Here is a 24,013-nt window from a genome sequence, read left to right on the forward strand (position 1 = left end):
GAGGCTTACCTTTCACATTCTGTAAAACCCATGGCAGCATGCAGCCAATGACCCTCGGTTCTGACTTCCAGATGGGGTTATTGTAATTTGTAATTTTTAGAGCTTCAAAACCAAGTCAACATTGGAGAATTACGTGCAAGTGGTATTTCCTTCCAGAAAACCTGTTTCTCGCAAAGAAAACACACTACAATGCAACCATACTATTATGAACGTATTGTTTTATTGTTGCATCAAATCCCTTCGAATTCTCTTTATACTCATGTTTGTGGGCACACGTGTCTGTGTGTGGGTCATTTTGATATTCTATTGTTTAAAGAAAAAAGAAATATTCGGGCCAAAAAAAAAAGAAGAAATATTCGATGCACCAGGAATTTTTTTTTATTGGGGGGTCGGGGAGGAAAAAATTTAACGAATTTTATTTGAGAAAAAAAAACCTGGAGCTGAATATTTTTAATTAATTTTTATTACCTTTTACAGCTCCTCTCTTGAAAACTTTTAACCTTGCTTTCCTCCCCCACCTCTCCCTTCCCCCCTTCCAAGGCTCCAACCAACACCCCCCCGGGGTGTTCCTTAAAAAAAAAAAAAACCTTGCTTGTCAAAAGGAAGGCCTCGACGGTTCGAGTACACATCAAGTGTTCCTTAAAAACTCCAAAAAATTTAATCAAAAGACCAAAAAAAAAAAAACAAACAAACAAACAAAAACTCCGCGATTCCACAAAAGGCGAGCAGAAACCTTTGAACTTTCCTAACGCATAATACCAATATCTGAATGAAGAGATGCTTCAGGGCAATGAATCCTATCTAAATTTCTACTTTATCCAAAACTAAAAAAAATGAGATAAATTACAATAAGTCACAAGATGAAGATATTTTCTTTTTTTTTTTGGGACCAAAAACAAGACGAGGATATGAATGAACAAGTTTCTGTACATTTGTACATGTCCTTTAAAACAATGCATCGGAAAAGCAGGAAGGATGGTACCTTGCAAGCCCAATCAAAAGCAGCTTCGCATTTTTAATAATCTCCAAATTATCACGCCGGAATAACTTCCACCCACAAATAGCTTCTTTCCCCTTCACACAAAAAAACAGAGGGGGTCATTTTAAAGCTCCAATCGATCACTACCAACTACCAAGTTCGAGGACTATCAATTTGCTTTCTCATCCAAATATTTGCTTTTCCTTCCTACCACTAAACCACACACTGCCAATCCCACCATACACCACAACCAACAGTCAGACATTCCTACCAATGCCAGACATATCTCTAACACTTTGTAATTAAACTGGTTGCTCCCTTATTCTAGATAGAAGGAGGGAAACTTGCTCTGTTGCAATATCCAGTCTTTCCTTTGACTTGGCAGATTCTGTAATAAGAGCAGAAACCATGTTTTGTAATAACTGTACTCTTTCAGCGTGATCCTCAGGTGCACTGTGATAAGACTTAGCAGAAGTTATGCTGATTCGACGCCACCGTGAGGGAAGATATCTATCGGGGATCTGAAAGCAATTTCCTGTAGAAAGAACTCTAAGAGCATGCCGGCAAAGAATTCCAGAGAACTCAAACTGGTGGCAGCTGTAACTTATAATTCCTTCCCGAGGAGCCCAATATACTCTTCGACCTCCCTCGGCCTTTGTATGGTGCCTCACAAGGAAACCATCTTCCAATGGAGAAGATGCATAATGAGCCGCCAACACAAGTTGTTCCTGAAGCTTTGAAAAGGCAAAAGGAGTGAGAATTGTGGCAGCATGTGACTCCATAGGGGCTCCAGTTTTGAGGCAAATATTTTGAAGATTCTGTTGCATAGTTTGTTGTTCACCAGTTTGATCTTTGAAATCCACAGCAACAGCTACCTAATTGTGCAAGCCCGAGTGAACAACAAGATAATGTTTTACATCTTCCAAAATATAGAATGGAACATATTATTGAGCATAATGAACATCCAAATTTACTTCCAAAAAAGAACTATCACACAGTGAAAACAATTTAACAATTTCCAAATAGAGAGTACCTGCTCTACAAAGTGTATAAGCCGGGTCTGTGCACTCAGAAATCGCTGAATGAAAGCATTAATTGATTTTGACCAAGGTTAGGATACGTGTCTAGGCTCAAAGAATAGGCTCTTACAGAAGTGCTTACAAGCCGCCCACTAAGATAAAGTCATGGCACAATGTTAAAAAAAAAAAAAACTATAAACATTGTTTTAAATAAATTTTCAATTGTGTGAAAATGTTATCTGTAAAATTTTTGGATAAATGTAACATGTGTGTGTGTGTATGATGCAAATAAAATTCACATAGTAATTATACAAAATATGCTTATATTATAAACTAAAATATATTCAAATGAGTTAATTTGGAGATTAAGATAAAAGGAAAATATTTAGATCAAGTTTCTCATATCTATTAATTCAATTTTTTCAATCACACATGGTCATGTGTTCTAATTTTTTTTTTCATGAGTTTATAATTAAATGTTATTAAATACTAATATTTTAAAAATATAGCACATGATCATGCATAATTGGAGAACTACTTGACATAATGAATATAACAAACTTAATTTGGGTTAGAAAAAGCCCATGTCTGACTCTTTTAATAATTCAAGTTTTCTAATACGAGTTCAAATTTTGTGTTAGTTATGAAGCGCATATTTGTTGCAGCTTGTTATTCATTTGGGGAGGTCAGATCTTGAGACTTAGAGACAATCTGTCCTCAAGCATAGCAGGCTAGAATACAAACTTTCTACGTCCCGATGAAGTTTAATAATTCCAAACAAACAAACTATTATTTTATTTGATATTATAATTATAGTTATTTCATACAAATATTTTTTAAGAGTAAAATACTCTAATCACCCTTACATTTTGCCTCCTGGAACAAAGGAGAACTCAATCTAGATTAATGATTAGCTAACTTAATCATCAGTATCCTCACCCTGTTCTGCTTTTAGCATTTGGGTGGTCTAAGAACATGCCACTCTAATTTATCTCCCTTTGGTTTTCTGAAAGACCCCAAACTGTTTCGTGGCAATGATTGATCATCGCCTTTATCGTTCTTGGGCGATTTAGTTGGAATTTTTGCTTCAGACATTATGTTAGACTGTTTCCTTTTGAGGTCGCCACTAATCTCATTGATAGTGTTTGCACAATTTGAACCATCTACTGGAAGTCTATTTTCTCTGAATCCAAATGTAAAATAATGCGTCAGTTAACCAGGGTTAAATCCAGAGACGTAATATTTATCTGGATTTCACGATCAAAATTAAAACCATTGATGGAGAATCATCAAACCCTTTTATTTATTTATTTATTTATTTGTTTTAGAGATGGGGTTGGGAGGCAGACCACACCAACAAAATAAAACACCACAAAAAAAATTGCGGCAACTAAGTACTAAGGGAAAGGAATAAACACCTAATAGAAATATTTCCACTTTGATTCCTAGAACTAGATGTTTGAGCTGCTGGCTGATGGAGCCTTGCGTCTTCTTTGTTGAGTCTCTATATAGACAAGAATTTGCCATAAGAAAATGAGACGAATGAATAACAAGTAAACATTAAGTAGGGAAACTTTTAAATTCTTGATCGTAATACTCACATCAATTCATGGATTAAAACTTTGAAATGACATCCGATCTTTAATTGTTCCTGGATGGGGATCACTTTCCGTTATGACGATGCTACTTGCACCTAAAAAGAATAATTCAGAGGCAATTATAGAATTAAGTTGTGAAAACAAAACTTGGTATAGAAAGGGTTTATGCTGTTCTCTTTAAAAGGAGTTATAGGTAAAATGGCATTAGACGGGGTGTCACTAATGATAACTTGTAGGATTTCAAGCTAAGGAATTTCTTAACGCTACTCACCAGAAGTAGATTTGAGGACGATCATGGAATCCAGACAAATCTATCAACAAGATAGACCTTTATCGATAAAAAGAGTAGATTTAAGACGTGGAACCATACTAAGCCATGATGAGTCCTAATTTGTGATAAAACAAGCCCTAGCTGACAATAAATGTAGTCAGCTAGTAGCCATTACACTAGTCATAATCTGACAAAGAACTTTTGGGTGAAAATTATTTCAGAACTTAGGTAACATATCAGCACACCCAGACTGTCTATGTCAAGGCGGATATCCTAATTAGTACCAAGAAGGATGAAAAGAATAAAGAAGATTAACATTTTCTAATTATTGTGGGAGTTCCAAAAATATTGACATCAGGTTTCAATTCATCCTCCACTTCCTTGGATTTCTCCTTTCTTAGAGCTGCTCTTTGCATGAACTATTGAAAGAAGAAATATTATAACCATATTGAGTTGTGGAAATATCACAAATATGGAATTTGGAACCAAGCAATAATAAGGCCAAGCCTCAGACATTTTAAACTCACCAAAATCTAATTTGAACAGTCCATTAAAGGAAAATGGGGGGATCATGTTTGATTCCCGTTTTACCTTCGAGTTCTTGAGCGTGCTGGAAAGCTCTTGTTTCGCCATTATGATTTCGAACCTTCCACCAAATATCTAGATCAAAACCGAAATCCAAGATCATAAATTGAAAATTTAGGACCAAATGTCCTAAATAGATATGAAAAATTGAAAATTTAGCACTTGATCACTTACGTAAGAACAACCTTATATTCCTAGAGTGTCTATCCATATTAACGATGTATATGATTAACGCACAGACTTCTAAAATTCAATTAACATGGCCATAATTTGATGAGTTAATACTTAGCTTAAAAATCTATCCATTGATCCTTATTACTTTATTTAAACATATTTATTTACTTGCTATTGAATTTGTGTGAATTGCAAATTCCAAACAAATGGAAATTTTCTATAATTTATTTACGTTTTCATAGCTTTTCAAGCAAATATATCAAAGGATCTACAACATATATAACTGGACAAATTCAACAGGTGAAATTATGTTTTTCAGTCATGACGCCGAAAATAAAAATAAATCACAGCTTCTCATCTCCAAACTAAACAATCACATCACGAACAGTCGTTACCCTGGAATAGTTTGTGAGGACCCGACAAATTCGTAGGGTTGACGAATGTAGGAAAAAAAATGTTTCAGGTTATTACAAATACTGCTAAGAAAAATGCAGAGACTCTTGGTCAAGAACCAGAGAATGCTGACAGATTGTACGTCAATGTAAATAAAGTCCAACTGAGAGCATAGAGTAAAGAAGCAATAAGCGAAAGCAAAAAGAACAGAGAAGAAAGTCTTCGAAGCATACCTGAGTCTCTCTCCTTGGCCACCTTTCACTAGTTTTGATTTCGGGCGGCAGCTTTTACAAGTTGACGCAGATGAGAGAAATCAAATCAGAGACACCCTGTGTGCAGCCTGAACCGAGGGATTTTATAGTGATTACTGAGATAAATAATCAATATATGTTGGTCCAAAATGGTAAATATCAAAAACTTAGGTGAATTTATCAAGTTCTTTATTATGTGTTCTTTTTTATTTTATATAAATTTATAATTAAATGTTATAACATGATAATATTTTAAAAATAAAAAACATGATGATCAAAAAACTTAACATAAATGAATATAAGTAAGTGGATATAAGTATTTTTTTATACCAATCCACATGTTGCTATAGTCGATTCGTCATAGATGCGGGCACTGGGGACGAGAGATGCCGATGGATATACTTGATTCTTACACGGGCTCGGGTCATGGACCGTTTTCTCCGATTGTGAACTTACAATAGTCCGTTCCGAATTTTAACATTTTGGGTTCAATTGTATCACCCAAAAAAGAACATTTAAAAAAAAAAACATTTTACCAACAGGGATTGGGTCTAGCGGAAAAGGCTAGTTCCTCATAACATGGCGAACCAAGATTCGAATTCCCATTGAGAGAAGTGCCCATATTTAGTATCTAACAGTGTCTTGAATAAGATTGCTTCTAATAGGAGGATACCTATGCTTTAGCCAAAAAAAACATTTTGGGTTCAATTCATGGGCCATTTAAACAAATGAATTCAGTAGAGGTTATTCTCTTACTATTTAATAGTAATTTATTTTTTTGTGCCAAAAAATAATAATAATTTTTCTTTCTGGAATTCAGTTTACAAAATTTTCAAATAAATCTGTTTATGTGAAAAAAAAGAGAGTATATATTTGCTCCGTTACATAAGTTTGACCGAGGCCAATAACTACTTCCAAGTTCAGATTTTCAGGTTAGTGCCAAATAGGCGATCCTCTAAAGAGCATGCTCTTCCTGAACTCTCTACATATCTTTGGCGGCTTGAAAACTTTGGTCATATTCATTAGTGCATTTGAAACCCTTTACAGAGAAATTGTCATCCTCAATTCCATACGTTCAGGTGAAAGTATTGAGACAATAATTTTTTAATAATATGTACACACACAATTTGATGCAAACCTTGTACATATTATAAAAGAATTTAACAAATTTTATTGTCATGAACCATAAACATATATATATAATGCGGCTTATTTTTTAAATTATGTTTCATAATGAGAATTTTATTTACAAAATATATTTGATGTACTGCCTCCTCTCCTTAATATAAGATCTTATTTGATTTTTATTTTGATCTTAAATATAAAAACCCAGTCCACTTTGTCTCTTATATTTATGTATTTTTTTCTACAGTAATCCTTCTAATAATCGTAATTCTAGCCAATATACTTGATTAGCAAGGATTTTTTAGAAAAGACAACACCTATTTATTACAAATAACTAACCTAACTTATTGTCTTAATCTCTTCAAATTAGTCAAGTAGCTCTTATAATTAGGACCGGAAGTAGTATAATATATTTAATTATTTATGATAGATTTAACCTTTGTTTTGGATAAATTGAACCTGTCTTGAAATTATTCAAACTTGCATTAACCAAATAGAAACTAGAACCAATATTGACATAATGCAAAAAATTTCAATATACTAGTAACAGAAAGTACCGACTTGGCTAGAGAGAGAGAGAGAGAAGAAAGCATCGAAAGGGAGGCACATATAATATAATATTATGCTGTTTATGACAGTAGTGGATCGCGGAACATTTGCGATGATGAAAACCCACGAGCGAGAAAGCCTAACAATGGACAACACAACTTTAATCTGTATTTGAGAGGTTATCGAACAAGCAGCCTAAACCTTATACACAAATTGAAGTGTGACATGGGGGCGAAAGAGTGTATTCACGCTAAAAATTTAATGATTTAATTTATAAATAGGAAACAATTGAACGTGTAATTTCCTTTGGATTGATTTGGAAAAAAGGAGGGCAAGTCAGAACCATGACATTTGACAACTAGACAGTGGGGGGAGGAAATCTCAATTATTGCAGCGCGAAGACAAATAAATCATGATAGAATGTCATAAACAAGGAAACATTAATTAGTGCACTAAGCTGTAAAGCAAGGAAATATAGTATGCAGAGGACATAGTGCCAAATAAAAGTCATGTGTAAAATAGAGATAGTTTGGATGACGAGAGAGAAATAAAGAAAACAATAATTGGGCATGCAATTTTGTACATCCTTCAGCGAGTTGAAAGATGAGGGAGAAATAAAGAAGACAATAATTAGACATGTAATTTCCATTGGATCCATTTGATAAAAAGAGAGGGTCGGTCATACCCATGACACTTGACAAATGGACAATGGAGAGAGGGAATCTCAATTATTGCAGCGCGAAGGCAAATAGATCATGACAGGATGTCAGAAACAAAGAAGCATTAATTGGTGCGCTGAGCTATAAAGCAAGGAAATACAGTATGCAAAGAACATAATACCAAATAAAAGTCATGTGCAAAATAGAGACAGTTTGGATGACGAGGGAGAAATAAAGAAGATAATAATTAGGCATGTAATTTTCATTGGATCCATTTGATAAAAAGAGGGGGCCAGTCAAAGACATGGCACTTGACAAATAGACAATGAAGGGAGGGAATCTCAATTTTTACGGTGCGAAGATGAATAGACATGACAGAAAGTCAGAAATGAGGAACCATTAATTGGTGTACTGAGCCGTAAAGTAAGAAAACATGGGGAAACTGGAAATTTTAATTATAAACTCTTGTATTTTACTTATAAATTCAATTTTCTCATTTCTTTCTTTCTACAATGTTATTGTTATCTTTTAGTTTCAAGAATTAATTTTACTTTACCCTCAAAGGAGCACAGTAAAATTTCAGAGTTATATGGGGAAACTGGAAATAGAATCCCCAGGCTAAATGAAATTTCCCATAATTTTTTCATAGTAGTGATTGTTTTCGATGATCATCATAATTCATAAATTCCATTTATATCAGTATTCATGCGGTTAATAATTCTCTTCCAGTGTGAATTGGTTCTTTGTCCCCCCCCCCTAATTGAGACAACCGGAAAATGCGCCTTATATTTAAAAATGATACAAAATTAATTTTTATTTCATCTTATTTAGGTTTACTTTTATTAAAAAAAAATCAGTTTGATAAATTAAAACTTATATAAATGATTAATAAAAAACAAATTTAAATATAAAATTACTAAAAAATATATGAATTTTAGTAAATAATATACACACATAAGGTGATAATTTTAAGAGAATTATGATAATTAAAAATAAACTTAATTTGTGCTAACAATCATGTGGTTAAATACGTTGTTTTATCTTAAGTTTGTTTCATTTCTTTTATAATTTTTTCTTTTATTTTTTTTCTTTTCTTTTCCTCCATCATCGTAGAGAATTGTGGATTTACACTCTAGACGCAACCCGAGAAACACTTGGGTAGCAATTTTTCTCCACATCTTCACACCTAAGGAGACTCTCCTCTGAAGCTCCTTCACTCAGACCTTCAAAAATTGAAATCTTTCATCGAAATCAACACTCAGACCATCTCCGAAAAAAAGCCAGCTAGCTTCTCTTCTGCTCATATTCTGGGTAAGCAGAAGTCATCACTGTATTTTCTGATTTTTAATTAATTTCTCCTCTGAGATGTGGTAATTATTTGATGTTGAAGCAGCTTTATATTCTAATTCTTACAGTTAAGCAGTGGTTGCGTTTTTGCAGAAAAATGTCAAGTTCATGACTTAACTCAGTAGACTTTTACTTTGATGCTTAATTCTGCTTATCAGGAAAAAGATAAAATGAACAAGACTGAACGATAAAAGGAACAGCATTTAAGTTTGGGATTTTATTCTTCTTTAACGCACAATGATCCATATGACATTACAGCATTTACTTATTTATTTGAAGAATTGATATTTGAATTTCCACACAGCTTCATTTTGCTTTACCTATAGATATTGGGATCCTCTTTCGGTCATCATGTCCTGGGTAAGTATGAGCTATCATTTATTCTTGTTCCATAATTTCTCTTATGAGCAGTTATAATAGTCAATATATAGACATGGTTCTGAATCTTGCAACCAAAGCACCGGTTGTTGAAAAAAATGTCAAGTTCATGACTTTAGCTCAGGAAAGTCCAAGTACTTGAAGTCGTTTCTGATAGAGAAAAAGCTAAGAAGGGAAAGAAGACTGAAATAATGGGAATTCTTGATTACTGGTAAGTGATTTCTGCTTCTTAAAGATATGTATATAGACAAACACACAAACAAAATGAGCTAATTTCGTTATTCTGATTTCATCTGAGTCAAAAGTACTCATATACGTGATTGCTTCTTCTGATTTGACTAGACTGTCTCCTTTGAAGTATAGATCTCCACTAAGAGCTTTCATGGGGATGAAGAATCGGACCTTTGCCAGTAACTTGTCTCAGTATGCGTAAGCCATCACTCTTTTTCAATTAATTTCTCTTTCGAGTTTAATAATTTTGTCGTTGAAAGAACTTTAATTTATATGTTAGTTGATGCTAGCTTGAAACTGGGTTTTAATTTGCAGAAGAAAAAAAAGAATGTCAAGTGGATGCTAACAAAGTGAATTATCCAAGCAGGCAACCAACTTGTAAAAAAAAAAAAAAAAAGGAAAAAAAGACAAAAAATGTGTGGTTGTTATCTGCTGAATCACTTTCAAGAAGACAATAACGGGTCCGTTTGAATTAGAGATTGGAAAAACAGCTTATTATCAATTTAACTTTTGAAAAAGTTAAATTGGATAAAAGTTAAATTGGATGATGTGAATTATGTTTTGGATTGTATTTTATAAAAGTTAGTTTGTAAAAGTTAGATTAGGTAAAAAATTACTTGGATTATAATTTAATAAAAATAAGTTTTGTTTGTATGATTACCAGAATGGGTATTGAGTTTTACCAAATAATGAAAAATGATTAAAAATATGAGTTTGCAAAATATAATAATTTTATATTATTGTAATAGGAAAAAGTTATTTTTAATGAATAAAATATATTTAGGCTAGAAATCATATTAATGTGAAAATTTTTAAATCAAATAATATTACATAACTAATTGGATGATATACTCTGCATAATTTATGTAAATATAAAATAAAAATAATATTAAAAATTAAAAATATTATCAAAACTGTTAAAAATTATTTTCACTTAAGAGAATATTAAAAATAAATAACTAAAAATTGATTTGGAAGCAAAAGAAAGATATAGAGAAAAGCACAAGAACAACATAGATATAAGGGCAAAAATGTCTTTTAATTTCAAAAAGCTACTTTTTTATTAGTCATAAGTAAGTTTTAAGTGCTTTTGTAATTGTAAGTAAAATAGTAGCTTTTGACCTATAAGTCAGATTAGGTAAAAGCTATGACAAATGGCTCCTAATTTTATAAACTAACTTGTCACACTTATAAGTTACTTTTTTCCTCCCAAAATGCCACCCCAAATAGGCTAAACACCTACTAGATATTTTTTTTTTAATTAGGAAGGGAAACAAACAAATTTATACGATAAAATACAAAAAAGACGATAATTCAACGAGTCAACTTATAAAACAAGATTAATTTTTTAAATACTACCTAGAATGCTTAATATAAAAGCTAGTATTGAAAATTTAGTTTGATGCTAAATATAAGACCACAATTTATTTTTTCTTACATTTTTTTTTCAAAGTACTCCTCATGTTGATTATATATGTTAAAGGTTGCATAAAAAATAGTCTCAATACACATTATTAATAAGAGTATTTTAGGGAATGTAACACCTATTTATTATAAATAAATAAATTTACTGTTAACTAATTTTTTAAATATTCACAAATTAGTTATTTTATTTTATATTAAGGATTGGAGGCAGTACATAGTTGGAAATTTCTTTAAATGAAAATTTCTATCGAACTTGTTTCATTAACAACACTCTCCGGTAACGTTTCTTGAATCGTTTCGCCGCAGGCTTTGAGGTTTCTCAATGGCTGAGGTGATAGTAGGGATAATTGTTCCTGCAGCTACAACTATTGCCCAATCTGTCATAGAATTTCTGTGGTCCAAAGTCGTTGGAGACTCCATTTCGCATGCTAACATACATGAATCGCTAAATCATGGATTAATGCAGCTACTTGCTTTACAAAGGGACAAAGACAATGAAGTTTTGAGCCATATTATACAGAAAAATCCGCCCAAGGCTTACAAGCTTTGGAATGAGCACGTATCAAATATTGAGAAACAGGCGGCTTCCTTGAACAAAGAATATGTTGAAGAAGGGACAAAGAGATGGCGTATTTTTGGAGGGAGAGATCTTGGAAAGGATATCAACGGGGCATAAAAAGATGTGATCAAGCTTCTTGAAGACTGTCCGGAGAAGATTCTAGTTGATAAGCTGCCAGAGCGGGTCATAAAGGAGACAGGTGTTTTATCAATTGCGGAGTATCGGACTTTCCTGGAAGTCTTCCAACAAATTCTGACTCTGCTACAAGATGAAAATAAAGGAGTAAGCGCTTCATGGACAAAAAGGAGTGGGGAAAACTACAATAATGCAAAACTTAAACAACCACTTTGTTGATAATGATGACAAGTTGTTTGATATGGTGATTTTCATCAAAGTGCCGTCTGATAAGCAGATTAAAGATCTTCACATTCTATAGGAAATTGCAAATCGAATAAAGGTGGACAGAGAAGGTAATGAACCTGCTGATGTAGTTGCTGGAAGAATACGGGAAGTGCTGGAACATAAAAGATAGTTACCAATTTTAGATGGCCCAAGGCACACACCAAATGAGATTTGGGAAAAGTTGGATATTTCACAACACAAAAAGGATAGTAAGGTGGTAATAACCACTCATTATCCTCTTGCTTTCAACTCGAAATGTGTTAATAGGAAAGTCCCGCTGGAAAGATTATCCCCTAATGACGCATAGAAGATGTTTCGATGCATTATTGGTGAGAATCTTTTACCACCCATACGAATTGCTCGACAGATATGTGCGAGATTCTGCTATCGTCTTCCCCTCCTCATAGGTCTTATAGCAAAGTCTTTTACCTATCAAGAGTCTCCTCTTGATTGGGAGGGGCTTTTGAATGAATGCACGCCTTGGCGTCAACTTAATGGTTTTGAAGGTTTATACCTAGTCTTGGAAAGTGGTTATAAACTGTTGGGTGATCAACGTAAACAAAAATGCTCCCTTTATGCTTCACTGTATCCTGCAAATAGCAAGATACACATAAATTACTTTGTGGAGTGTTATATTGCTCAGGGCTTGCTTGGTGATGTTGGTGCAGCTACTAAGTACAGCGCTATGCGTAGTCGCGGTATTGAGGCACCTTGTTAATGTCTCGTTCCTGGAAGGGGAGCAACAAATGAGGTATGTTAAAATGAACGATTTTTGGGCAATTTGCCTTAGATATATCATTCAAATATTCGGATTTAGAATGTAGCACTTATCATGTTGATAATGAAGGGCATGAGAAGTGCTCCTTCAGACCAGAGTCACGGCAGGGTGCTAGATGGATTTCTGTGGTTGGCAGTAAAAAGGATTGTCCACCAACAGACAAAAATTACGGGAGCCCTCAGACACTACTGCTACAAAAGAATAAGAAGTCTGGTTGAAATCCCACCAGCCTATTTTGACAGCATGAGCAATGTCCTTGTGTTAAACTTATAAGGTACTAAAATAAGGAGTTTGCCATCCTTGTCCGGATTAACTATGCTTAAAGCATTCTATCTAAATCGTTGTTCAGACTTGACGATAATTCCATCTGATCAGATCCAAACACTTAAGCACCTGGAGGTATTTGACATTCGAGGCACTGGAGTGAATTTTGTGCCAGGCTTGGAATGTTTGCGGTGCCTGAGAATCTCATACATTGTAAAAAGTAATTATAATGGAATTTCAGAGCTTCAAAAATTAGAAGAATTGACCATTGAAGTGAAATTCCTACTGCAATGGTGTTATGATGCTGAAAAAATTATTCAACAAGTTGATTCTTGGGAAAGTTTAACAACTTTCAAATGCAACTATCTTCTCCAGAAATTACCCTTAGAGAATTTCTAGAGGCCGGCAAGGCTCCCATTAATTGGGTGAGTTCTATGATTAAATGTGCGCGTTCGCCTCAAGTTGGAGTTCATGGTTTATCCCCTACTGAAGCGAGGAAGATGTTTGAAGACATTGTTAAAGCTAAACGGGTATGTACGAGGTTCTGCTCTTGTCTTCCCCTCCACATAGATTCTAGATTCTATATTGCAAGGTCATTTAAATATGAAGAGTCCCCCCCTAATTGGGAGAGGAATTTGAATGAATGGAACTGCTCCAAGTAATGTGATGCTTCTATCTTTTCGAATTTTAAAATATTATTTTAGTGTTGTATGATGGGATTTCAAATATATATGATCATATGATGATAGGCGTCAATCAATTAAGCAGCTAAAATATCTGATATCTTCTTAATGCATTGTGCTTTGAAGGTCACGCCACGAGAAGAGCAGAGTTCGTCAAAGCCCGCCAACGTTACTGGCAAACCGGTGAGTACCTATTCGAAAAAAACAACGTTTTCTTATTGTTGACTTCTAACATCTTTCTTTTTCTTTTGGCCAACGATTTCTAATATCTTCTTATCGAGGGGTTTTATATTTGCACACGCATACATAACGGAATTCAAAGCAGTCATTAGTCTTGTTATTCGTTTTAATTTCAAAAGATATAGGCCCTGTTTGTTTTTTTTTTAATTTTCAAAATAGATTTTCGTTTTGAAAAATAAAAGATAAAAAGCATGTTTAAAAATATGTTTTCCGTTTTGCCTTTTGAAAAAAAAAATTATTAAAAAAATAAGAACATCTTTTGACATTGTGTTACTTTTTCTGCTACAAAGTTAGGAAAAAGGTAGAATACATTGTATTTTCATTAATAACAAATGACAATGTCGTGCTTGTTAGTATTTTTGTGAGTGCTTTTTTGCGCAATTTTTTGTGTCAGGATATTATGTTAGTGTTTTTTTCAGTGTTTTTTTTTTGGTTTAATGTGTATAAATTATACGTTTTAATAATAAAATGGACCCTTTTCATGTCAAAAGAAAAAAAATAATCGCCAATAAAGCACACTATTGTTTCACTTTTAATTTTACAATTTTAGACATGTTTTTCAAATTAATAATTCAAACAATTTTTTTAATTCTTTGCTCCCAGGAGTTGGTCTAAAAAATTAGTCTACAACTATTCTAAGAACATAAAAATAGAGAATAAAATCAAACAAGCCCTTCATTTCTTGAGTATCATTTCGAATATATGGAAAATGATCAAAACGTCCACCTTTGCTCTTTTGACCGCGACTGAATCACTGTAGCCAGTTATTTAATATTTTAAATATTACTATATAATGGTCTCTTTAACTATATGCATGCAAACCCATGAGACTTCATTACAACTGCAGCCTGTGTGAGATTTATATTTTATACAAAATTTATCTTATCAGAATCTCATACATTGAAAGCTGCGATCAAAGTGGAGATTCAACTAATCATCATCCAGTGCTTTACAAATTAAAAATATTAGCCATCAAAGTGAAATCTCTACTGCAATGCTGTCATGATGCTGAAATTATTATACAAAAATTTGCTTCTTTAGGAAATCTAACAACTTTCATATGCAGCTTTCTTTTCTCATAAACCCTTGAAAAATTCTGAAAGACTATCAAATCATGGAGAGATGAGAAGATTTACATCATTTCAATTTTCTGTGGGATGTGAAGACTTAACAGCCGAAAAAAATCATTGAGTCTTTTGACTATGGAATGTTCAAGAATGTAAAGCATTGCAACGGTGGCAAAAAACAAACAAAGACTTGGCAATCATTGAGATTGCTCCCTCAAGCTGAAGCATTTGAGCTACTTTGTCACAAGAATGTTGGAAATTTATGCGAGTAGGTAAAGACATTAACGTCGGTGTCATAAGTACAAGACTCGTTATGTTTGATCCAAATGTTTGCTTGTTGCTCATAAAAGTATATATGTACTGAGAAGCATAAGACTGGTATGTTTTGTTATGGTTTCAAAAATATTGTCATGCTTGATATTTGTTTTAATGTGTACTAGAAGTTACTTTGGCTGCGTAATCTTTTTTCCCTTTTCATATCTTAGGGAGATGAACTTGGTTTGAACTAAGCCTTATTACCAGGATGCCTCTTGTTTTACTGTGCGGGTTATTTTCTTATTTTGGCTCGTGTTATTTATGGTTGCATCTCAACTAAGCAATGGTAAAATTGTGAATTGTCTGCATCCATTGATCAGGTTTATTGCGCTTAACTGGCGATCCGTGAGTTCTATGCTAATGTGCTTTACTTTGTCTTTGAGCTTCAATTGATTCATCGTGTATTAACTATTAAAGCCTATTACAAGCTCGTGGAATATATGCAAAAGGCTCAAATATTCAAAGTGAATCTGAAATAATCCTAGTTTTGTTATTACTCAACAATTCGAAAATAACTCGGTCTATGTAGTTTGGTGACTCAAGTGTTTTTTTTTTTTTTTAATGTTAAAACAGTTCAATTCCTGTAATTTTTAACTCAATAAACTATAAGCAAGTTGTTCTAAAGTAAAGTTTGAAGGATGAATCAATATTTGAAATAATTGAAAGAAAGCTAAGAGATTAAAGATTATATTTTTTAGGCTTTAGTTAAGATTTAAGAATCTGTTCAAAATTATCCTTAATCAAGCTAAAGACATAAATATTTTATTAAATATTGTAGAAAATATTACATTAAGGATTAACAGATAAAATCTTACAAATTGAATAAGAAGTAATTATCAAGAAAAAAAATACACTCACCCTGTAATGTAGATGTACCTTGTCTATATATGATGACTGATGAAATTAATATTAGAGGTATAAAATCCAATATCGGGAAAAAGGGGAGAACTCAATCTAGAAATATTAAGCTAACCTAACCATCAGTATCCTCATCGTATTCTGCTTCTAGCATTTGGGTGGCCTAAGAACGTTCCAGTCTAACTTATCTCCCTTTGGTTTTTTGAAAGACCCCAAACTGTCTCCTGGCAATGATTGATTATCGCCTTTATCATTCTTGGCGATTTAGTTGGATTATGTCCTTTAGACATTACTTCAGACTGTTTCCTTTTGAGGTCGCCACTAATCTCATTGGTAGTGTCTGCACAATTTGAACCATCTACTGGAAGTCCATTTCCTTTGAAATCCAAATATAAAATAATGTGTCAGCTAACTAAGGTCAAATCCATGGATGTAATATTTATGTGGATTTTGGGATTAAATTAAAACCACTGATGGAGAATGATCAGATCCTTTTTTTTTTTACTCTCCAGAGATGGGGTTGGAAGACAGACCACACTAACAAAATTAAACACCATAATCACCAAGGACTTGATTCAACTAGCAAGGGGTTGTACCAATTTAACCAAGGGTCTCAAACTCAAGTCCTGAGAATGTAGCCGTGTTTACATATTACGTGGTAGGGCTTTGTCACCCTCGTGATCCCATTCAATCTGGATTATAGTCGGTGCTCTTGTGCAAAAGAATTTAGCACCATAAAGAATCACATGTCCACTAAGCATTATAGGAAAAGAGAAACCACCTAACAGAAATATTTCCAGTTTGATTCTTAGAACTAGAAGCTTCAGCTGCTGGTCATACCCTAGGCTTAACCACCACCACCCCCCCCCCGGCAAAAAAAAGAAATATTATAACCACATTGAGTCATGGAAATATCACAAATACGAAGTCTTCAACCAAGCAATGATAGAGCCAAGCCCCAGAAACAGGGGGACCATGTGTGATTCCTGTTTTACCTTCAAATGCCTAGATCAAAACCGAAAGCCAGCATCATAAATTGAAAATTTAGGACCAAATGTCCTAAATAGATATGAAAAATTGAAAATTTAGCACTTGATTACTTATGAAGAACAATCGTATATTCCTAGAGTGTTTATCCCTACCAACGATGCATATGATTAACGAGTAGATTCCTAAAATTCAATTATTATGGCCATAATTTGATGAGTTTATACTTGGATTAAAAATCTATCCGTTGATCCATATCCCTTTGTTTAAACATTTTTATTCACTTGCTATTGAATTTGTGCGAATTGTAAATCACAAACAGGTGGAAGAATTCTATCACTTGTTTACGTTTTCATAGCGTTTCAAGCAAATATATCAAAGGATCTATAAAATCCATAACTTGGCAGATTAAACAGGTAAAAGCATGGTTTTTAGTCATGACGCCGAAAATAAAAATAAATGACAGATTCTTAGATCCAAGCTAAACAATCACATTACGAACAGTCATTACTCCGAAATAGTTTGTGAGCACTCGAAAATTCGTAGGGTTGACGAATGCAGGAAAAAAAAATATTTCAGTTGATGTGGTCAAATTTGAAGTCGCCAAATTCGTCAAACAGGGAACTGTAAATTCCTAGATGACTAGGAAAAGCCAGTTCCATTATATTGGGATGCTTGCATGGAATAACAAAAGTATAGATGAGCAAATATGGAAATCCGGATTTATCTATATTGATATACATGACGTTAGATGATATAGGGTTCGTTTGGATCAGCGATTAGAAAAGTAGCTTATTGAAAAAGTAGCTTATGGAGAAGTGAAGTTGGGTAAAAGCTAAATTAGATAAGCTCAATTATGTTTGGATTGGAGTTCAAAAAAGCTAGTTTGCAAAAGTGAGATTAGTAAAAGGTTGTTTGGATTATGGTTGAGTAAAAGTAAGTTTGGTTGTAAAATGACCAAAATAGGTATGAATTTTAATAAATAATGAAACATGATTAAAAAATGATTTCACATAATACAATAGAATTAAAATTTAATGAGTGAATTAAATTTTAAAACTTTAGAAAAATCATAAAAAGTATTTTAAATATAAAGTGAAATATGATAAAAAAAATGAATTGAAATAATACAATAAATTTAACTTAATTTAATGTAAAAAATTAAAATTTAATAAGTAAATTAAAATTGAAAATATAAGAAAAATTAAAAAAAATTTACTGCCAATGGTTGTGAAGTATGGAAGATCATAAAAAAGGAAGAACATATAAGCTCTTAAAGTGATCCAATAAGCTACAAAATGGAGCTTGAACCTGAACATATGTTTTCCAGCTTAAAAAACATAAGCTACTTTTTTATTTAAGCCCAGCCAAACACCTATCTATTTTCCAATTGGGCTTATAAGTGAAATAAGCTGCTTTTGAGCCCACAAAAGCCCTGCCAAACAGACTCATAAGCATCCAGATACAAGCTGATAATCACAGAGTAACGGAAAACAGCAGAAAGTAAGAATTCACCAGAGCAGGGATAGAATATTCAGGAAGGACGAAGAGACGCAGAGAAGAGAATCAAAAAATCATTACACCATTCACACCCTCTCTCTCTCCCCTCTAACGGTATTTATTCTTCAAGCCTCCCTCAGTTTCCATGCAAGCCTTTTCTCACATGTGCTGCGACGAGGCTCTCCTTCCGCATGATTCGTGGTTATCTCTTAGACTGGATCATCCGTCCCAATCTGGCCCAACACCTCCTGATCCAATCTATGGCCCATAACATCACCCCTTGGTGCGAAAGGGACCTTGTCCCCAAGGTCAAAATGTGGGTAAAGCTGTTGAAACTCACTGACATACTCCCAAGTAGGAGGAGAGACCCCATGCCACTGAATTAACACTTGTGATATTAAATGGTCCCCATCTTGAAGAGTCTTGGAATCCAGTACTGCTGCTGGTTGAACAATAGGTCCCTCAGGATCAGTGAGCAAGGGGAGGGGAACATAAGGTGTAGTCAACAGTCCATGAAATGGCTTGAGCATAGAGACATGGAAGACCGGATGTATCTTGGCAGTGTCCGGTAACTGTAAACGATAAGTGAATGAACCGATCTTATGTGAGATAGGGAATAGGCCAAAATAGCGCAAGCCCAATTTCTGGTATTTCTTTAAAGCAATAGAGCTCTATCGGTATGGCTACAACTTCACCAAAACAAAATCATCAACAGAAAAGCGCAACTCTATCTGTTTCTGGTTAGCAAATTTTTTCATCCAAAACTGAGCCTTTTCCAAATTTCCCTTCAACTGCCGTAAGACCGCATCCGTATGTTGTAATTGGGTCATCAAATATGGATCTGTGTTTGTTGAAAAGGAAGCAGAGATAATAGAAGGGGGTCCTTGCCATAAAGGGCCTTAAATGGAGTCATTCCAATTGCAGTATGAAATGAAGTGTTGTACCAAAATTCAGCCCAAGGGAGGTATTCCAACCAGTACTGTGGAGAATAAAAAACAAAGCAACGCAAATACATCTCTAAGCATTTGTTCAAAGCTGCAGATTGCCCATCAGATTGTGGGTGATATGCAGAACTCATGTTCAACTTGGTGCCATTTAGACTAGTCAAGTGGCACCAGAAAGTGCTCAAAAAAACATTATCACGATGAGAAACAATAGTTTTTGGAAATCCATGCAGTTTCGCAACGGAGTGAATAAAAGCTTCAACAACTTGCTTACTAGAGTAGGAAGCTTTAAGTGGCATAAAATGAGCAAATCTAGAGAGGCAGTCAATCACCAGAAAAATCACTGCATAACCATGAACAATGGTAAAGCAGTAATGAAATCCATTGCAATATCATCCCAAACTTGTTCCCAAATAGGTAATGGAGATAATAACCCAGCAGGGTGTGTTTGAGTACCTTTAGCTTGCTGGCAGATCAAGCAACACCGAATGAATTCCTGAACATTTTGCCGCATTTGAGGCCAGAAAAAATAATAAGCCAAGCGATGGTAAGTACGCAAAGTGCTAGCATGCCCCCCAAGTGGTGAAGCATGAAACTCGTGCAACAATCGTTGAATGATCTGATGAGCAGAACTCAGAACCACCAATTGGTGCTTTTTATAAAATAACCCATCTCGGACCTGATAGTCAGCAAAGCGTGCAGGCTAGTACAGGAATTTAGTAAGTAGGTCTTGCAGGTCAGGGTCAGTACATAAAGTAAGCAGAATATTATCCATGAAAGAAGAGGAAATGCGCATCATGGCCATACAGTCTATACGAGACAAAGAGTCAACTGCAACATTTGTCTTGCTTGGTTTATATTCAATAGTATAATCATACCCCATTAGTTTAGGTAAGAATGCTTCCTACTCAGGGGTTTGGATGATCTGCCCACACAGATGCTTAAGACTCTCCTGATCAGTTCGGATCACAAACTGGTGACTAAAGAGGTAATGATGAAATTTAGCCACAACCTAAGTAATAACATACAATTCCCGGACATATGCTAATTGTGCTTGAAGCCGAGTAGACAGTTGCTTAGAAAAATAAGCAATAGGATGATTATTTTGACTTAAAACCGCACCTATACCTTTGCCCGAAGCATCGGTCTCCAAAACAAATGCTTTTGAAAAGTCAAGAAGGACCAGCATGGGAGTCGTAGTCAATGCCAATTTGAGATAGTCAAGAGCTTGTTGTGCATCAGGGGTCCACACAAAAGCATCCTTCTGTAGTAATTTGGTCAATGAGCTGGCCAGGGCAGCATAATGGCGAATAAACTGTCGGTAATACCCTGAGAGTCCTAAAAACCCCTTTAAAGGAGTGATAGTATATGGGGTAGGCCAGTGTTCAATGGCTGCAACTTTAGAGGCATCCATGTCGGCCCCTCGATTAGAGATAACTTGTCCCAAATACTTAACCATGGTTCTCCCGAAAGAACACTTAGATAGCTTGGCATAAAGACAATGAGTGGTCATCAGTTTCAATACTTCCTCCACATGGTCCAGGTATTGTTGCCAGCTACTACTGTATATCAGAATGTCATTAAAAAAAAAAATCAACACAAACCTACACAAGAATGGTTGAAAGATGGAGTTCATAAGAGCTTGAAATGTGGCCGGGGCATTTGTGAGACCGAAGGACATGCCAAGCCACTCATAAAGTCCATAGTGGGTCTGAAACGCTGTCTTTTCCCTATTAGCCTCATACATCAAGACTTGGTGATAACCAGAGCATAGGTCCAACTTACAATAATAGGAAGAGCCGCCTAATTCATCCAAAAGTTCATCAACTGTCAGTAGGGAGAACGAGTCTTTTACCATGACCACATTAAGGGCTCTGTAATCAACAGAGAATCGCCACGTCCCATCTTTTTTCTCAACAAGAATGACCGAAGCTAAGAAAGGGCTGGTACTAGGTTGAATGAGACCTTCCTAAAGCAACTTAGTGACCATCCTCTCAATTTCATTCTTCTGGTTAAAGCTATATCGATAGGGCCGTACTTTAATAGGGCCGGCACCATCATGCAATAGTATCCGGTGCTCATGGGCCTGTGGGGGAGGTAAGCCAGTGGGTTTGTCGAAGACCTGTTTATAAGCATGCAACAGAGAATTCATATCAGCAGGAACATCTAGGGTTAATGCCAAGTCAGTGTCCTCATTCATATCCAAATGCAGCATGAAGAATTCAAAGACCACCTTTATATGGACCAGTCGTTGCAATTGGTGGAATTCAGCCTGAGTTGCAGAGGAGTATGGGGTGCCCTATAGAGTGACGAAGGTATTGTTATTGAAGAATTTAATTTTTGAATTGCCAATAGTGTAATCGGCTACATGAGGTCTCGGTGTAACAAGCCAAGATGTGCCAATAACAACGTCGGATCTGACAATGGGAAGGATGTAGGCAGGGATCTCAATGATATGCCCTTGAATTTGGACTGATAGGGCCCGAACCATTCCTTCTCCACGCATAGCGTGCCCATCGCCAATCATTACCCGAACATGGCTGACAGCTTCGACGGGTAATTTCAAATGCTTCATGATCCAAGGGTGTACAAAGTTGTCTGAGCTACCTCTGTCCAATAACACTTGCACCATCGAGCCATTGATAGAGCCCTCAAACCCAATGGTGGCTTTCCCTTGTTGACCTTGGAAAGCATGGAGAGACAGGTGGTGCACACAGGTCGTTTCATCCTTAAGATCATCTTGCACATTCTCGGGCATCGCTACTCTGTCGACGTCACCATCCTCACAATCCATCAACATGTATTGCTTGTTAGGGCAGTGGTGGCTCAGTCAAAACTTCTCATCGTAGGTGTAGCAGAGCCCCTTCTCAAGCCGTATTAGCATTTCAGCTGATGACATCTTCTTGACAAAAGGCAGAGGTTTCATAGCTGGCTTCGGTAACAAGGGAGGGTGCAAGCTTTTAGGAACTGGCAGCATAGAAGACGAAGACAATGGGAAGGGTTTGGAGTATCCTCCACTGAGATTGGGGCTAGTGTAACTAGGCCTGGTAGGATCAGATGGGACCCCGATTTCGGCATCAAAAAGTTTAGCGAGCTCAATGGCCCGCATTAGGGTATATGGTTTCTGACCCACAACATAGCGTCGAACCTCTGGTTTCAATCCTCCCATAAAGCAATCTAACAGTGCGTCATCAAAAACACCCTCAGTTCGATTTGCTAGGACCAAAAACTCTCAACAATAGTCATCTGCGGTCACCGTCTGCATTAATTTAAAGAGACGGACTCGAGGTTGATCATACTGTGATGGTCCATACTCATCTTCAATAGCTTGCACCACAGAAGCCCAGGTAGTTATCATTCGCATCTTTTGCTGCATCTGAAACCACAGGATAACCTCGCCCTCAAAGTTCACTGAGGCAATAATGATGCGTTGCATATCGGGTGTATGGTAATAAGCAAAGTATTGCTCTGCCCGGAAAATCCACATGGTAGGATCGACTCCACTAAACTTCAGAAAATCAAGCTTAAGCTAATTCGGCGAGCCCAGTGAGCTGCTGCCTATCGAATAACCACCATCACTCTATTTCTTAAATCCCCGAGTGGAAGAGCTTAATTGCTTACCCAGATTCTCGATTGCAGCTTCTAATTGATCAAAACGCGGAGCTGTGGTGTTAGTCAAAATGTCAATGGTGGATTATAAGCGATCGAATCGTGCATTGGTGGTGGACTCGATGCTGTCAATGCGATCCTTGGAGGTTTCTCCATTATTCCCATATATTCTGCTAATGTTTTTACCTCAGCCTGAACGTCCTTGAAGCGGGTTGCCTTGGCCATGGTCAATGAAAGCACCAAATGGGATGCTCGTATCGAATAACAGAAATATAGATGAGCAAATATGGAAATATGGATTTATCTATATTGATATATATGACGTTAGACAATATAAGCATCCAGATACAAGCTGATAATCACATAGTAACAAAAAACAGCAGAGCAGGGATAGAATATTCAGGAAGGACGAAGAGATACAGAGAAGAGAATCAGAAAATCATTACACTATTCACACCCTCTCCCTCTCTCCTGTAACGGTATTTATTCTTCAAGCCTCCCTCAGTTTCCATGTGAGCCTTTTCTCACGTGTGCTGTGACGAGGCTCTCCTTCTGCATGATTCCTGGTTATCTATTGGACTGGATCATCCGTCCCAATCTGGCCCAACATCTTCTGATCCGATCCGGGGCCCATAACATATAGCCAGGCCGATACTCGCTGAAGGTTCAATCCCAGGTTCCGTGGAGGCAAATGAATCAAGATCTGAATCGGATGTTGACTCGCCCCTCTAATTTATACCGTCAGCTAGAGCAGAATTTGTCACCCAGGAGGCTGTGAGCAATTGTCGCTTCCCCTATAAGTGATTTTAGATGTAGTTGAAAT

At 35.6% G+C, this 24,013-nt stretch overlaps 1 long non-coding RNA gene and 1 pseudogene across 1 annotated transcript; one reads left to right on the top strand and one right to left on the bottom strand.

The window, feature by feature from the left end:
* Nucleotides 1-2,949: 2,949 nt before the first annotated feature.
* On the bottom strand, nucleotides 2,950-4,500 carry LOC114723038 (uncharacterized; annotated as a pseudogene).
* Nucleotides 4,501-9,473: 4,973 nt separating this feature from the next.
* Nucleotides 9,474-11,372, top strand: LOC114723020 (uncharacterized). Its single transcript, XR_003738201.1, has 3 exons — nucleotides 9,474-9,539; nucleotides 9,671-9,757; nucleotides 11,291-11,372. It is a non-coding gene; the product is annotated as an uncharacterized LOC114723020 (long non-coding RNA).
* Nucleotides 11,373-24,013: the final 12,641 nt, after the last annotated feature.

Source organism: Neltuma alba, unplaced genomic scaffold (assembly GCF_004799145.2).
Source record: "Neltuma alba isolate B1F8T4 unplaced genomic scaffold, ASM479914v2 tig00012118_pilon, whole genome shotgun sequence".
Taxonomy (NCBI): domain Eukaryota; kingdom Viridiplantae; phylum Streptophyta; class Magnoliopsida; order Fabales; family Fabaceae; genus Neltuma; species Neltuma alba.